Genomic DNA, 18,046 nt, shown 5'->3' with positions numbered 1-18,046 from the left:
GAAACTGTTTAAAAACTTTAATAATATACAAAAACTGGTACATTTAAGAGGATGGTTCAGAAAAATACACAAAAGTATAGGTGGATGCTTAGTTTCATAGTAGGCTTGTTATCAATAACTCATAGTCCTCTAAAATTAAAGAGTTAATAGATGTCACCTGGAACGCTAGAAACTGTTTAAAGCATTTAATAATATACAAAAACTGGTATATTAAAGAGGAGGGTTCAAAAGAATACACAGAAGTATAGGTGAATGCTTAGTTTCATAGTAGGTTTGTTATCAATAAATCATAGTCCTCTAAAGTTAAAGAATTAATAGATATCACCTGGAATGATAGAAACTGTTTAAAACGTCTAATAATATGCAAAAACTGGTACATTTAAGAGGATGGTTCAAAAGAATACACATAAGTATAGGTGAATGCTTAGTTTCATAGTAGGCTTGTTATCAATAACTCATAGTCCTCTAAAATTAAAGAATTAATAGATATCACCTGGAATAATAGAAACTGTTTAAAACGTCTAATAATATACAAAAACTGCTACATTTAACAGGATGGTTCAAAGGAATACATAGAAGTATAGGTGAATGCTTAGTTTTATAGTAGGCTTGTTATCAATAACTCATAGTCCTCTAAAGTTAAAGAATTAATAGATGTCACCTGGAACGCTAGAAACTGTTTAAACATTTAATAATATACAAAAACTGGTACATTTAAGAGGATGGTTCAAAAAACTACACATAAGTATAGGTGAATGCTTAGTTTCATTGTAGGCTTGTTATCAATAACTCATAGTCCTCTAAAGTTAAAGAATTAATAGATGTCACCTGGAACGCTAGAAACTGTTTAAAACATCTAATAATATACAAAAACTGGTACATTTAAGAGGATGGTTCAAAAAAATACACATAAGTATAGGTGAATGTTTAGTTTCATGGTAGGGTTGTTATCAATAACTCATAGACCTCTAAAGTTAAAGAATTAATAGATGTCGCCTGGAACACTAGAAACTGTTTAAAACATCTAATAATATGCAAAAACTTGTACATTTAAGAGGACGGTTCAAAAGAATACACAGAAGTATAGGTGAATGCATAGTTTCATAGTAGGGTTGTTATAAATAACTCATAGTCCTCTAATGTTAAAGAACTAATAGATGTCACCTGGAACGTTAGATACTGTTCAAAACATCTAATAATATACAAAAACTGGTACATTTAAGAGGATGGTTCAAAAGAATACACATAAGTATAGGTGGATGCTTAGTTTCATATTAGGCTTGTTATCAATAACTCATAGTCCTCTAAAATTAAAGAGTTAATAGATGTCACCTGGAACGCTAGAAACTGTTTAAAGCATTTAATAATATACAAAAACTGGTATATTAAAGAGGAGGGTTCAAAAGAATACACAGAAGTATAGGTGAATGCTTAGTTTCATAGTAGGTTTGTTATCAATAAATCATAGTCCTCTAAAGTTAAAGAATTAATAGATATCACCTGGAATGATAGAAACTGTTTAAAACGTCTAATAATATGCAAAAACTGGTACATTTAAGAGGATGGTTCAAAATAATACACATAAGTATAGGTGAATGCTTAGTTTCATAGTAGGCTTGTTATCAATAACTCATAGTCCTCTAAAATTAAAGAATTAATAGATATCACCTGGAATAATAGAAACTGTTTAAAACGTCTAATAATATACAAAAACTGGTACATTTAAGAGGATAGTTCAAAAGAATACACATAATATAGGAGAATGCTTAGTTTCATAGTAGGCTTGTTATCAATAACTCATAGCCCTCTAAAATTAAAGAATTAATAGATGTCACCTGGAATGATAGAAACTGTTTAAAGCATTTAATAATATACAAAAACTGGTACATTTAAGTGGATGGTTCAAAAGAATACACATAAGTATAGGAGAATGCTTAGTTTCATAGTAGGCTTGTTATCAATAACTCATAGTCCTCTAAAATTAAAGAATTAATAGATGTCACCTGGAACGCTAGAAACTGTTTAAAAACTTTAATAATATACAAAAACTGGTACATTTAAGAGGATGGTTCAGAAAAATATACAGAAGTATAGGTGGATGCTTAGTTTCATAGTAGGCTTGTTATCAATAACTCATAGTCCTCTAATATTAAAGATTAATAGATGTCACATGGAACGCTAGAAACTGTTTATAGCATTTAATAATATACAAAAACTGCTACATTTAAGAGGATGGTTCAAAGGAATACACACAAGTATAGGTGAATGCTTAGTTTCATAGTAGGCTTCTTATCAATAACTCATAGTCCTCTAAAATTAAAGATTAATAGATGTCACCTGGAACTCTAGAAAGGGTTTAAAATATTTAATAATATACAAAAACTGGTACATTTAAGAGGATGGTTCAAAAGAATACACAGAAGTATAGGTGAATGCTTAGTTTCATAGTAGGCTTGTTATCAATAACTCATAGTCCTCTAAAGTTAAAGAATTAATAGATGTCACCTGGAACGCTAGAAACTGTTTAAAACATTTAATAATATACAAAAACTTCTAAATTTAAGAGGATGGTTCAAAATAATACACAGAAGTATAGATGAATGCTTAGTTTCATAGTAGGCTTCTTATCAATAACTCATAGTCCTCTAATATTAAAGATTAATAGATGTCACCTGGAACTCTAGAAACTGTTTAAAAACATTAATAATATACAAAAACTGGTACATTTAAGAGGATGGTTCAGAAAAATATACAGAAGTATAGGTGGATGCTTAGTTTCATAGTAGGCTTGTTATCAATAACTCATAGTCCTCTAAAGTTAAAGAATTAATAGATGTCACCTGGAATGCTAGAAACTGTTTAAAAATCTAATAATATACAAAAACTGGTAGATTTAAGAGGATGGTTAAAAAAAACTACACATAAGTATAGGTGAATGCTTAGTTTCATTGTAGGCTTGTTATCAATAACTCATAGTCCTCTAAAGTTAAAGAATTAATAGATGTCGCCTGGAACGCTAGAAACTGTTTAAAACATCTAATAATATACAAAAACTGGTACATTTAAGAGGATGGTTCAAAAAAATACACAGAAGTATAGGTGGATGCTTAGTTTCATAGTAGGCTTGTTATCAATAACTCATAGTCCTCTAAAGTTAAAGAATTAATAGATGTCACCTGGAACGCTAGAAACTGTTTAAAACATTTAATAATATACAAAAACTGCTAAATTTAAGAGGATGGTTCAAAATTATACACAGAAGTATAGATGAATGCTTAGTTTCATAGTAGGCTTCTTATCAATAACTCATAGTCCTCTAATATTAAAGATTAATAGATGTCACCTGGAACTCTAGAAACTGTTTAAAAACTTTAATAATATACAAAAACTGGTACATTTAAGAGGATGGTTCAGAAAAATTCACAAAAGTATAGGTGGATGCTTAGTTTCATAGTAGGCTTGTTATCAATAACTCATAGTCCTATAAAGTTAAAGAATTAATAGATGTCACCTGGAATGCTAAAAACTGTTTAAAAATCTAATAATATACAAAAACTGGTAGATTTAAGAGGATGGTTAAAAAAACTACACATAAGTATAGGTGAATGCTTAGTTTCATTGTAGGCTTTTTATCAATAACTCATAGTCCTCTAAAGTTAAAGAATTAATAGATGTCACCTGGAACACTAGAAACTGTTTAAAACATCTAATAATATGCAAAAACTTTTACATTTAAGAGGACGGTTCAAAAGAATACACAGAAGTATAGGTGAATGCATAGTTTCATAGTAGGGTTGTTATTAATAACTCATAGTCCTCTAAAATTAAAGAATTAATAGATGTCACCTGGAATGATAGAAACTGTTTAAAGCATTTAATAATATACAAAAACTGGTACATTTAAGAGGATGGTTCAAAAGAATACACATAAGTATAGGTGAATGCTTAGTTTCATAGTAGGCTTGTTATCAATAACTCATAGTCCTCGAAAAATTAAAGAATTAATAGATATCACCTGGAATGATAGAAACTGTTAAAAACGTCTAATAATATACAAAAACTGGTACATTTAAGAGGATGGTTCAAAAGAATACACATAATATAGGAGAATGCTTAGTTTCATAGTAGGCTTGTTATCAATAACTCATAGCCCTCTAAAATTAAAGAATTAATAGATGTCACCTGGAATGATAGAAACTGTTTAAAGCATTTAATAATATACAAAAACCGGTACATTTAAGAGGATGGTTCAAAAAAATACACATAAGTATAGATGAATGCTTAGTTTCATAGTAGGCTTGTTATCAATAACTCATAGTCCGCTAAAGTCAAAGAATTAATAGATGTCACCTGGAATGCTAGAAACTGTTTAAAAATCTAATAATATACAAAAACCGGTACATTTAAGAGGATGGTTCAAAAGAATACACATAAGTATAGGTGGATGCTTAGTTTCATATTAGGCTTGTTATCAATAACTCATAGTCCTCTAAAATTAAAGAGTTAATAGATGTCACCTGGAACGCTAGAAACTGTTTAAAGCATTTAATAATATACAAAAACTGGTATATTAAAGAGGAGGGTTCAAAAGAATACACAGAAGTATAGGTGAATGCTTAGTTTCATAGTAGGTTTGTTATCAATAAATCATAGTCCTCTAAAGTTAAAGAATTAATAGATATCACCTGGAATGATAGAAACTGTTTAAAACGTCTAATAATATGCAAAAACCGGTACATTTAAGAGGATGGTTCAAAAGAATACACATAAGTATAGGTGAATGCTTAGTTTCATAGTAGGCTTGTTATCAATAACTCATAGTCCTCTAAAATTAAAGAATTAATAGATATCACCTGGAATAATAGAAACTGTTTAAAACGTCTAATAATATACAAAAACTGGTAAATTTAAGAGGATAGTTCAAAAGAATACACATAATATAGGAGAATGCTTAGTTTCATAGTAGGCTTGTTATCAATAACTCATAGCCCTCTAAAATTAAAGAATTAATAGATGTCACCTGGAATGATAGAAACTGTTTAAAGCATTTAATAATATACAAAAACTGGTACATTTAAGAGGATGGTTCAAAAGAATACACATAAGTATAGGTGAATGCTTAGTTTCATAGTAGGCTTGTTATCAATAACTCATAGTCCTCGAAAAATTAAAGAATTAATAGATATCACCTGGAATGATAGAAACTGTTAAAAACGTCTAATAATATACAAAAACTGGTACATTTAAGAGGATGGTTCAAAAGAATACACATAATATAGGAGAATGCTTAGTTTCATAGTAGGCTTGTTATCAATAACTCATAGCCCTCTAAAATTAAAGAATTAATAGATGTCACCTAGAATGATAGAAACTGTTTAAAGCATTTAATAATATACAAAAACTGGTACATTTAAGAGGATGGTTCAAAAAAATACACATAAGTATAGATGAATGCTTAGTTTCATAGTAGGCTTGTTATCAATAACTCATAGTCCTCTAAAGTTAAAGAATTAATAGATGTCACCTGGAACACTAGAAACTGTTTAAAACATCTAATAATATGCAAAAACTTTTACATTTAAGAGGACGGTTCAAAAGAATACACAGAAGTATAGGTGAATGCATAGTTTCATAGTAGGGTTGTTATTAATAACTCATAGTCCTCTAAAATTAAAGAATTAATAGATGTCACCTGGAATGATAGAAACTGTTTAAAGCATTTAATAATATACAAAAACTGGTACATTTAAGAGGATGGTTCAAAAGAATACACATAAGTATAGGTGAATGCTTAGTTTCATAGTAGGCTTGTTATCAATAACTCATAGTCCTCGAAAAATTAAAGAATTAATAGATATCACCTGGAATGATAGAAACTGTTTAAAACGTCTAATAATATACAAAAACTGGTACATTTAAGAGGATGGTTCAAAAGAATACACATAATATAGGAGAATGCTTAGTTTCATAGTAGGCTTGTTATCAATAACTCATAGCCCTCTAAAATTAAAGAATTAATAGATGTCACCTGGAATGATAGAAACTGTTTAAAGCATTTAATAATATACAAAAACTGGTACATTTAAGAGGATGGTTCAAAAAAATACACATAAGTATAGATGAATGCTTAGTTTCATAGTAGGCTTCTTATCAATAACTCATAGTCCTCTAATATTAAATATTAATAGATGTCACCTGGAACTCTAGAAACTGTTTAAAAACTTTAATAATATACAAAAACTGGTACATTTAAGAGGATGGTTCAGAAAAATACACAAAAGTATAGGTGGATGCTTAGTTTCATAGTAGGCTTGTTATCAATAACTCATAGTCCTCTAAAATTAAAGAGTTAATAGATGTCACCTGGAACGCTAGAAACTGTTTAAAGCATTTAATAATATACAAAAACTGGTATATTAAAGAGGAGGGTTCAAAAGAATACACAGAAGTATAGGTGAATGCTTAGTTTCATAGTAGGTTTGTTATCAATAAATCATAGTCCTCTAAAGTTAAAGAATTAATAGATATCACCTGGAATGATAGAAACTGTTTAAAACGTCTAATAATATGCAAAAACTGGTACATTTAAGAGGATGGTTCAAAAGAATACACATAAGTATAGGTGAATGCTTAGTTTCATAGTAGGCTTGTTATCAATAACTCATAGTCCTCTAAAATTAAAGAATTAATAGATATCACCTGGAATAATAGAAACTGTTTAAAACGTCTAATAATATACAAAAACTGGTAAATTTAAGAGGATAGTTCAAAAGAATACACATAATATAGGAGAATGCTTAGTTTCATAGTAGGCTTGTTATCAATAACTCATAGCCCTCTAAAATTAAAGAATTAATAGATGTCACCTGGAATGATAGAAACTGCTTAAAGCATTTAATAATATACAAAAACTGGTACATTTAAGAGGAGGGTTCAAAAGAATACACAGAAGTATAGGTGAATGCTTAGTTTCATAGTAGGTTTGTTATCAATAAATCATAGTCCTCTAAAGTTAAAGAATTAATAGATATCACCTGGAATGATAGAAACTGTTTAAAACGTCTAATAATATGCAAAAACTGGTACATTTAAGAGGATGGTTCAAAAGAATACACATAAGTATAGGTGAATGCTTAGTTTCATAGTAGGCTTGTTATCAATAACTCATAGTCCTCTAAAGTTAAAGAATTAATAGATGTCACCTGGAACACTAGAAACTGTTTAAAACATCTAATAATATGCAAAAACTTGTACATTTAAGAGGACGGTTCAAAAGAATACACAGAAGTATAGGTGAATGCATAGTTTCATAGTAGGGTTGGTATAAATAACTCATAGTCCTCTAATGTTAAAGAATTAATAGATGTCACCTGGAACGCTAGAAACTGTTCAAAACATCTAATAATATACAAAAACTGGTACATTTAAGAGGATGGTTCAAAAGAATACACATAAGTATAGGTGGATGCTTAGTTTCATATTAGGCTTGTTATCAATAACTCATAGTCCTCTAAAATTAAAGAGTTAATAGATGTCACCTGGAACGCTAGAAACTGTTTAAAGCATTTAATAATATACAAAAACTGGTATATTAAAGAGGAGGGTTCAAAAGAATACACAGAAGTATAGGTGAATGCTTAGTTTCATAGTAGGTTTGTTATCAATAAATCATAGTCCTCTAAAGTTAAAGAATTAATAGATATCACCTGGAATGATAGAAACTGTTTAAAACGTCTAATAATATGCAAAAACCGGTACATTTAAGAGGATGGTTCAAAAGAATACACATAAGTATAGGTGAATGCTTAGTTTCATAGTAGGCTTGTTATCAATAACTCATAGTCCTCTAAAATTAAAGAATTAATAGATATCACCTGGAATAATAGAAACTGTTTAAAACGTCTAATAATATACAAAAACTGGTAAATTTAAGAGGATAGTTCAAAAGAATACACATAATATAGGAGAATGCTTAGTTTCATAGTAGGCTTGTTATCAATAACTCATAGCCCTCTAAAATTAAAGAATTAATAGATGTCACCTGGAATGATAGAAACTGTTTAAAGCATTTAATAATATACAAAAACTGGTACATTTAAGAGGATGGTTCAAAAATATACACATAAGTATAGATGAATGCTTAGTTTCATAGTAGGCTTGTTATCAATAACTCATAGTCCGCTGAAGTCAAAGAATTAATAGATGTCACCTGGAATGCTAGAAACTGTTTAAAAATCTAATAATATACAAAAACTGGTACATTTAAGAGGATGGTTCAAAAGAATACACATAAGTATAGGTGGATGCTTAGTTTCATATTAGGCTTGTTATCAATAACTCATAGTCCTCTAAAATTAAAGAGTTAATAGATGTCACCTGGAACGCTAGAAACTGTTTAAAGCATTTAATAATATACAAAAACTGGTATATTAAAGAGGAGGGTTCAAAAGAATACACAGAAGTATAGGTGAATGCTTAGTTTCATAGTAGGTTTGTTATCAATAAATCATAGTCCTCTAAAGTTAAAGAATTAATAGATATCACCTGGAATGATAGAAACTGTTTAAAACGTCTAATAATATGCAAAAACTGGTACATTTAAGAGGATGGTTCAAAAGAATACACATAAGTATAGGTGAATGCTTAGTTTCATAGTAGGCTTGTTATCAATAACTCATAGTCCTCTAAAATTAAAGAATTAATAGATGTCACCTGGAATAATAGAAACTGTTTAAAACGTCTAATAATATACAAAAACTGGTAAATTTAAGAGGATAGTTCAAAAGAATACACATAATATAGGAGACTGCTTAGTTTCATAGTAGGCTTGTTATCAATAACTCATAGCCCTCTAAAATTAAAGAATTAATAGATGTCACCTGGAATGATAGAAACTGTTTAAAGCATTTAATAATATACAAAAACTGGTACATTTAAGAGGATGGTTCAAAAATATACACATAAGTATAGATGAATGCTTAGTTTCATAGTAGGCTTGTTATCAATAACTCATAGTCCGCTAAAGTCAAAGAATTAATAGATGTCACCTGGAATGCTAGAAACTGTTTAAAAATCTAATAATATACAAAAACTGGTACATTTAAGAGGATGGTTCAAAAGAATACACATAAGTATAGGTGGATGCTTAGTTTCATATTAGGCTTGTTATCAATAACTCATAGTCCTCTAAAATTAAAGAGTTAATAGATGTCACCTGGAACGCTAGAAACTGTTTAAAGCATTTAATAATATACAAAAACTGGTATATTAAAGAGGAGGGTTCAAAAGAATACACAGAAGTATAGGTGAATGCTTAGTTTCATAGTAGGTTTGTTATCAATAAATCATAGTCCTCTAAAGTTAAAGAATTAATAGATATCACCTGGAATGATAGAAACTGTTTAAAACGTCTAATAATATGCAAAAACTGGTACATTTAAGAGGATGGTTCAAAAGAATACACATAAGTATAGGTGAATGCTTAGTTTCATAGTAGGCTTGTTATCAATAACTCATAGTCCTCTAAAATTAAAGAATTAATAGATATCACCTGGAATAATAGAAACTGTTTAAAACGTCTAATAATATACAAAAACTGCTACATTTAAGAGGATGGTTCAAAAGAATACACATAAGTATAGGTGGATGCTTAGTTTCATATTAGGCTTGTTATCAATAACTCATAGTCCGCTAAAGTCAAAGAATTAATAGATGTCACCTGGAATGCTAGAAACTGTTTAAAAATCTAATAATATACAAAAACTGGTACATTTAAGAGGATGGTTCAAAAGAATACACATAAGTATAGGTGAATGCTTAGTTTCATAGTAGGCTTGTTATCAATAACTCATAGTCCTCGAAAAATTAAAGAATTAATAGATATCACCTGAAATGATAGAAACTGTTAAAAACGTCTAATAATATACAAAAACTGGTACATTTAAGAGGATGGTTCAAAAGAATACACATAATATAGGAGAATGCTTAGTTTCATAGTAGGCTTGTTATCAATAACTCATAGCCCTCTAAAATTAAAGAATTAATAGATGTCACCTAGAATGATAGAAACTGTTTAAAGCATTTAATAATATACAAAAACTGGTACATTTAAGAGGATGGTTCAAAAAAATACACATAAGTATAGATGAATGCTTAGTTTCATAGTAGGCTTGTTATCAATAACTCATAGTCCTCTAAAGTTAAAGAATTAATAGATGTCACCTGGAACACTAGAAACTGTTTAAAACATCTAATAATATGCAAAAACTTTTACATTTAAGAGGACGGTTCAAAAGAATACACAGAAGTATAGGTGAATGCATAGTTTCATAGTAGGGTTGTTATTAATAACTCATAGTCCTCTAAAATTAAAGAATTAATAGATGTCACCTGGAATGATAGAAACTGTTTAAAGCATTTAATAATATACAAAAACTGGTACATTTAAGAGGATGGTTCAAAAGAATACACATAAGTATAGGTGAATGCTTAGTTTCATAGTAGGCTTGTCATCAATAACTCATAGTCCTCGAAAAATTAAAGAATTAATAGATATCACCTGGAATGATAGAAACTGTTTAAAACGTCTAATAATATACAAAAACTGGTACATTTAAGAGGATGGTTCAAAAGAATACACATAATATAGGAGAATGCTTAGTTTCATAGTAGGCTTGTTATCAATAACTCATAGCCCTCTAAAATTAAAGAATTAATAGATGTCACCTGGAATGATAGAAACTGTTTAAAGCATTTAATAATATACAAAAACTGGTACATTTAAGAGGATGGTTCAAAAAAATACACATAAGTATAGATGAATGCTTAGTTTCATAGTAGGCTTCTTATCAATAACTCATAGTCCTCTAATATTAAATATTAATAGATGTCACCGGGAACTCTAGAAACTGTTTAAAAACTTTAATAATATACAAAAACTGGTACATTTAAGAGGATGGTTCAGAAAAATACACAAAAGTATAGGTGGATGCTTAGTTTCATAGTAGGCTTGTTATCAATAACTCATAGTCCTCTAAAATTAAAGAGTTAATAGATGTCACCTGGAACGCTAGAAACTGTTTAAAGCATTTAATAATATACAAAAACTGGTATATTAAAGAGGAGGGTTCAAAAGAATACACAGAAGTATAGGTGAATGCTTAGTTTCATAGTAGGTTTGTTATCAATAAATCATAGTCCTCTAAAGTTAAAGAATTAATAGATATCACCTGGAATGATAGAAACTGTTTAAAACGTCTAATAATATGCAAAAACTGGTACATTTAAGAGGATGGTTCAAAAGAATACACATAAGTATAGGTGAATGCTTAGTTTCATAGTAGGCTTGTTATCAATAACTCATAGTCCTCTAAAATTAAAGAATTATAAGATATCACCTGGAATAATAGAAACTGTTTAAAACTTTTAATAATATACAAAAACTGGTAAATTTAAGAGGATAGTTCAAAAGAATACACATAATATAGGAGAATGCTTAGTTTCATAGTAGGCTTGTTATCAATAACTCATAGCCCTCTAAAATTAAAGAATTAATAGATGTCACCTGGAATGATAGAAACTGTTTAAAGCATTTAATAATATACAAAAACTGGTACATTTAAGAGGATGGTTCAAAAAAATACACATAAGTATAGATGAATGCTTAGTTTCATAGTAGGCTTGTTATCAATAACTCATAGTCCGCTAAAGTCAAAGAATTAATAGATGTCACCTGGAATGCTAGAAACTGTTTAAAAATCTAATAATATACAAAAACTGGTACATTTAAGAGGATGGTTCAAAAGAATACACATAAGTATAGGTGGATGCTTAGTTTCATATTAGGCTTGTTATCAATAACTCATAGTCCTCTAAAATTAAAGAGTTAATAGATGTCACCTGGAACGCTAGAAACTGTTTAAAGCATTTAATAATATACAAAAACTGGTATATTAAAGAGGAGGGTTCAAAAGAATACACAGAAGTATAGGTGAATGCTTAGTTTCATAGTAGGTTTGTTATCAATAAATCATAGTCCTCTAAAGTTAAAGAATTAATAGATATCACCTGGAATGATAGAAACTGTTTAAAACGTCTAATAATATGCAAAAACTGGTACATTTAAGAGGATGGTTCAAAAGAATACACATAAGTATAGGTGAATGCTTAGTTTCATAGTAGGCTTGTTATCAATAACTCATAGTCCTCTAAAATTAAAGAATTAATAGATATCACCTGGAATAATAGAAACTGTTTAAAACGTCTAATAATATACAAAAACTGCTACATTTAACAGGATGGTTCAAAGGAATACATAGAAGTATAGGTGAATGCTTAGTTTTATAGTAGGCTTGTTATCAATAACTCATAGTCCTCTAAAGTTAAAGAATTAATAGATGTCACCTGGAACGCTAGAAACTGTTTAAACATTTAATAATATACAAAAACTGGTACATTTAAGAGGATGGTTCAAAAAACTACACATAAGTATAGGTGAATGCTTAGTTTCATTGTAGGCTTGTTATCAATAACTCATAGTCCTCTAAAGTTAAAGAATTAATAGATGTCACCTGGAACGCTAGAAACTGTTTAAAACATCTAATAATATACAAAAACTGGTACATTTAAGAGGATGGTTCAAAAAAATACACATAAGTATAGGTGAATGTTTAGTTTCATGGTAGGGTTGTTATCAATAACTCATAGACCTCTAAAGTTAAAGAATTAATAGATGTCGCCTGGAACACTAGAAACTGTTTAAAACATCTAATAATATGCAAAAACTTGTACATTTAAGAGGACGGTTCAAAAGAATACACAGAAGTATAGGTGAATGCATAGTTTCATAGTAGGGTTGTTATAAATAACTCATAGTCCTCTAATGTTAAAGAACTAATAGATGTCACCTGGAACGTTAGATACTGTTCAAAACATCTAATAATATACAAAAACTGGTACATTTAAGAGGATGGTTCAAAAGAATACACATAAGTATAGGTGGATGCTTAGTTTCATATTAGGCTTGTTATCAATAACTCATAGTCCTCTAAAATTAAAGAGTTAATAGATGTCACCTGGAACGCTAGAAACTGTTTAAAGCATTTAATAATATACAAAAACTGGTATATTAAAGAGGAGGGTTCAAAAGAATACACAGAAGTATAGGTGAATGCTTAGTTTCATAGTAGGTTTGTTATCAATAAATCATAGTCCTCTAAAGTTAAAGAATTAATAGATATCACCTGGAATGATAGAAACTGTTTAAAACGTCTAATAATATGCAAAAACTGGTACATTTAAGAGGATGGTTCAAAATAATACACATAAGTATAGGTGAATGCTTAGTTTCATAGTAGGCTTGTTATCAATAACTCATAGTCCTCTAAAATTAAAGAATTAATAGATATCACCTGGAATAATAGAAACTGTTTAAAACGTCTAATAATATACAAAAACTGGTACATTTAAGAGGATAGTTCAAAAGAATACACATAATATAGGAGAATGCTTAGTTTCATAGTAGGCTTGTTATCAATAACTCATAGCCCTCTAAAATTAAAGAATTAATAGATGTCACCTGGAATGATAGAAACTGTTTAAAGCATTTAATAATATACAAAAACTGGTACATTTAAGTGGATGGTTCAAAAGAATACACATAAGTATAGGAGAATGCTTAGTTTCATAGTAGGCTTGTTATCAATAACTCATAGTCCTCTAAAATTAAAGAATTAATAGATGTCACCTGGAACGCTAGAAACTGTTTAAACATTTAATAATATACAAAAACTGGTACATTTAAGAGGATGGTTCAAAAAACTACACATAAGTATTGGTGCATGTTTAGTTTCATGGTAGGGTTGTTATCAATAAATCATAGTCCTCTAAATTAAAAAAATTAATAGATGTCACCTGGAACGCTAGAAACTGTTTAAAACATCTAATAATAAACAAAAACTTGTACATTTAAGAGGATGGTTCAAAAGAATACACAGAAGTATAGGTGAATACTTAGTTTCATAGTAGGGTTGTTATCAAAAACTCATAGTCCTCTAAAATTAAAGAATTAATAGATGTCACATGGAACGCTAGAAACTGTTTATAGCATTTAATAATATACAAAAACTGGTACATTTAAGAGGATGGTTCAAAAGAATACACAGAAGTATAGGTGAATGCTTAGTTTCATAGTAGGTTTGTTATCAATAAATCATAGTCCTCTAAAGTTAAAGAATTAATACATATCACCTGGAATGATAGAAACTGTTTAAAACGTCTAATAATATGCAAAAACTGGTACATTTAAGAGGATGGTTCAAAATAATACACATAAGTATAGGTGAATGCTTAGTTTCATAGTAGGCTTGTTATCAATAACTCATAGTCCTCTAAAATTAAAGAATTAATAGATATCACCTGGAATAATAGAAACTGTTTAAAACGTCTAATAATATACAAAAACTGGTACATTTAAGAGGATAGTTCAAAAGAATACACATAATATAGGAGAATGCTTAGTTTCATAGTAGGCTTGTTATCAATAACTCATAGCCCTCTAAAATTAAAGAATTAATAGATGTCACCTGGAATGATAGAAACTGTTTAAAGCATTTAATAATATACAAAAACTGGTACATTTAAGTGGATGGTTCAAAAGAATACACATAAGTATAGGAGAATGCTTAGTTTCATAGTAGGCTTGTTATCAATAACTCATAGTCCTCTAAAATTAAAGAATTAATAGATGTCACCTGGAACGCTAGAAACTGTTTAAAAACTTTAATAATATACAAAAACTGGTACATTTAAGAGGATGGTTCAGAAAAATATACAGAAGTATAGGTGGATGCTTAGTTTCATAGTAGGCTTGTTATCAATAACTCATAGTCCTCTAATATTAAAGATTAATAGATGTCACATGGAACGCTAGAAACTGTTTATAGCATTTAATAATATACAAAAACTGCTACATTTAAGAGGATGGTTCAAAGGAATACACACAAGTATAGGTGAATGCTTAGTTTCATAGTAGGCTTCTTATCAATAACTCATAGTCCTCTAAAATTAAAGATTAATAGATGTCACCTGGAACTCTAGAAAGGGTTTAAAATATTTAATAATATACAAAAACTGGTACATTTAAGAGGATGGTTCAAAAGAATACACAGAAGTATAGGTGAATGCTTAGTTTCATAGTAGGCTTGTTATCAATAACTCATAGTCCTCTAAAGTTAAAGAATTAATAGATGTCACCTGGAACGCTAGAAACTGTTTAAAACATTTAATAATATACAAAAACTTCTAAATTTAAGAGGATGGTTCAAAATAATACACAGAAGTATAGATGAATGCTTAGTTTCATAGTAGGCTTCTTATCAATAACTCATAGTCCTCTAATATTAAAGATTAATAGATGTCACCTGGAACTCTAGAAACTGTTTAAAAACTTTAATAATATACAAAAACTGGTACATTTAAGAGGATGGTTCAGAAAAATATACAGAAGTATAGGTGGATGCTTAGTTTCATAGTAGGCTTGTTATCAATAACTCATAGTCCTCTAAAGTTAAAGAATTAATAGATGTCACCTGGAATGCTAGAAACTGTTTAAAAATCTAATAATATACAAAAACTGGTAGATTTAAGAGGATGGTTAAAAAAAACTACACATAAGTATAGGTGAATGCTTAGTTTCATTGTAGGCTTGTTATCAATAACTCATAGTCCTCTAAAGTTAAAGAATTAATAGATGTCGCCTGGAACGCTAGAAACTGTTTAAAAATCTAATAATATACCAAAACTTGTACATTTAAGAGGACGGTTCAAAAGAATACACAGAAGTATAGGTGAATGCATAGTTTCATAGTAGGGTTGTTATAAATAACTCATAGTCCTCTAATGTTAAAGAATTAATAGATGTCACCTGGAACGCTAGAAACTGTTCAAAACATCTAATAATATACAAAAACTGGTACATTTAAGAGGATGGTTCAAAATAATACACATAAGTATAGGTGGATGCTTAGTTTCATATTAGGCTTGTTATCAATAACTCATAGTCCTCTAAAATGAAAGAGTTAATAGATGTCACCTGGAATGCTAGAAACTGTTTAAAGCATTTAATAATATACAAAAACTGGTATATTAAAGAGGACGATTCAAAATAATACACAGAAGTATAGGTGAGTGCTTAGTTTCATAGTAGGCTTGTTATTAATAAATCATAGTCCTCTAAAGTTAAAGAATTAATAGATATCACCTGGAATGATAGAAACTGTTTAAAACGTCTAATAATATACAAAAACTGGTACATTTAAGAGGATGGTTCAAAAGAATACACATAAGTGTAGGAGAATGCTTAGTTTCATAGTAGGCTTGTTATCAATAACTCGTAGTCCTCTAAAATCAAAGAATTAATAGATGTCACCAGGAATGATAGAAACTGTTTAAAGCATTTAATAATATACAAAAACTAGTACATTTAAGAGGATGGTTCAAAAGAATACACATAAGTATAGGAGAATGCTTAGTTTCATAGTAGGCTTGTTATCAATAACTCATAGTCCTCTAAAATTAAAGAATTACTAGATATCACCTGGAATGATAGAAACTGTTTAAAACGTCTAATAATGTACACATTTAACAGGATGGTTCAAAAGAATACACATAATTATAGGAGAATGCTTAGTTTCATAGTAGGCTTGTTATCAATAACTCATAGTCCTCTAAAATTAAAGAATTAATAGATGTCACCTGGAACGCTAGAAACTGTTTAAACATTTAATAATATACAAAAACTGGTACATTTAAGAGGATGGTTCAAAAAACTACACATAAGTATAGGTGAATGCTTAGTTTCATTGTAGGCTTGTTATCAATAACTCATAGTCCTCTAAAGTTAAAGAATTAATAGATGTCACCTGGAACGCTAGAAACTGTTTAAAACATCTAATAATATATAAAAACTGGTACATTTAAGAGGATGGTTCAAAAAAATACACATAAATATAGGTGCATGTTTAGTTTCATGGTAGGGTTGTTATCAATAACTCATATCCTCTAAAGTTAAAAAATTAATAGATGTCACCTGGAATGCTAGAAACTGTTTAAAACATCTAATAATAAACAAAAACTTGTACATTTAAGAGGATAGTTCAAAAGAATACACAGAAGTATAGGTGAATACTTAGTTTCATAGTAGGGTTGTTATCAAAAACTCATAGTCCTCTAAAATTAAAGAATTAATAGATGTCACATGGAACGCTAGAAACTGTTTATAGCATTTAATAATATACAAAAACTGCTACATTTTAAGAGGATGGTTCAAAGGAATACACAGAAGTATAGGTGAATGCTTAGTTTCATAGTAGGCTTCTTATCAATAACTCATAGTCCTCTAAAATTAAAGATTAATAGATGTCACCTGGAACTCTAGAAACTGTTTAAAATATTTAATAATATACAAAAACTGGTACATTTAAGAGGATGGTTCAAAAGAATACACAGAAGTATTGGTGGATGCTTAGTTTCATAGTAGGCTTGTTATCAATAACTCATAGTCCTCTAAAATTAAAGAATTAATAGATGTCACCTGGAATAATAGAAACTGTTTAAAGCATTTAATAATATACAAAAACTGGTACATTTAAGAGGATGGTTCAAAAGAATACACATAAGTATAGGTGAATGCTTAGTTTCATAGTAGGCTTGATATCAATAACTCATAGTCCTCTAAAATTAAAGAATTAATAGATATCACCTGGAATGATAGAAACTGTTTAAAACGTCTAATAATGTACAAAAACTGGTACATTTAACAGGATGGTTCAAAAGAATACACATAATTATAGGAGAATGCTTAGTTTCATAGTAGGCTTGTTATCAATAACTCATAGTCCTCTAAAATTAAAGAATTAATAGATGTCACCTGGAACGCTAGAAACTGTTTAAAAACTTTAATAATATACAAAAACTGGTACATTTAAGAGGATGGTTCAGAAAAATATACAGAAGTATAGGTGGATGCTTAGTTTCATAGTAGGCTTGT

The sequence above is a fragment of the Papaver somniferum genome, chromosome 11, assembly GCF_003573695.1.
Source record: "Papaver somniferum cultivar HN1 chromosome 11, ASM357369v1, whole genome shotgun sequence".
In the NCBI taxonomy this organism is placed as follows: domain Eukaryota; kingdom Viridiplantae; phylum Streptophyta; class Magnoliopsida; order Ranunculales; family Papaveraceae; genus Papaver; species Papaver somniferum.
The sequence above is the reverse complement of the archived record's forward strand: the minus strand, read 5'-3'. Positions refer to the sequence as shown.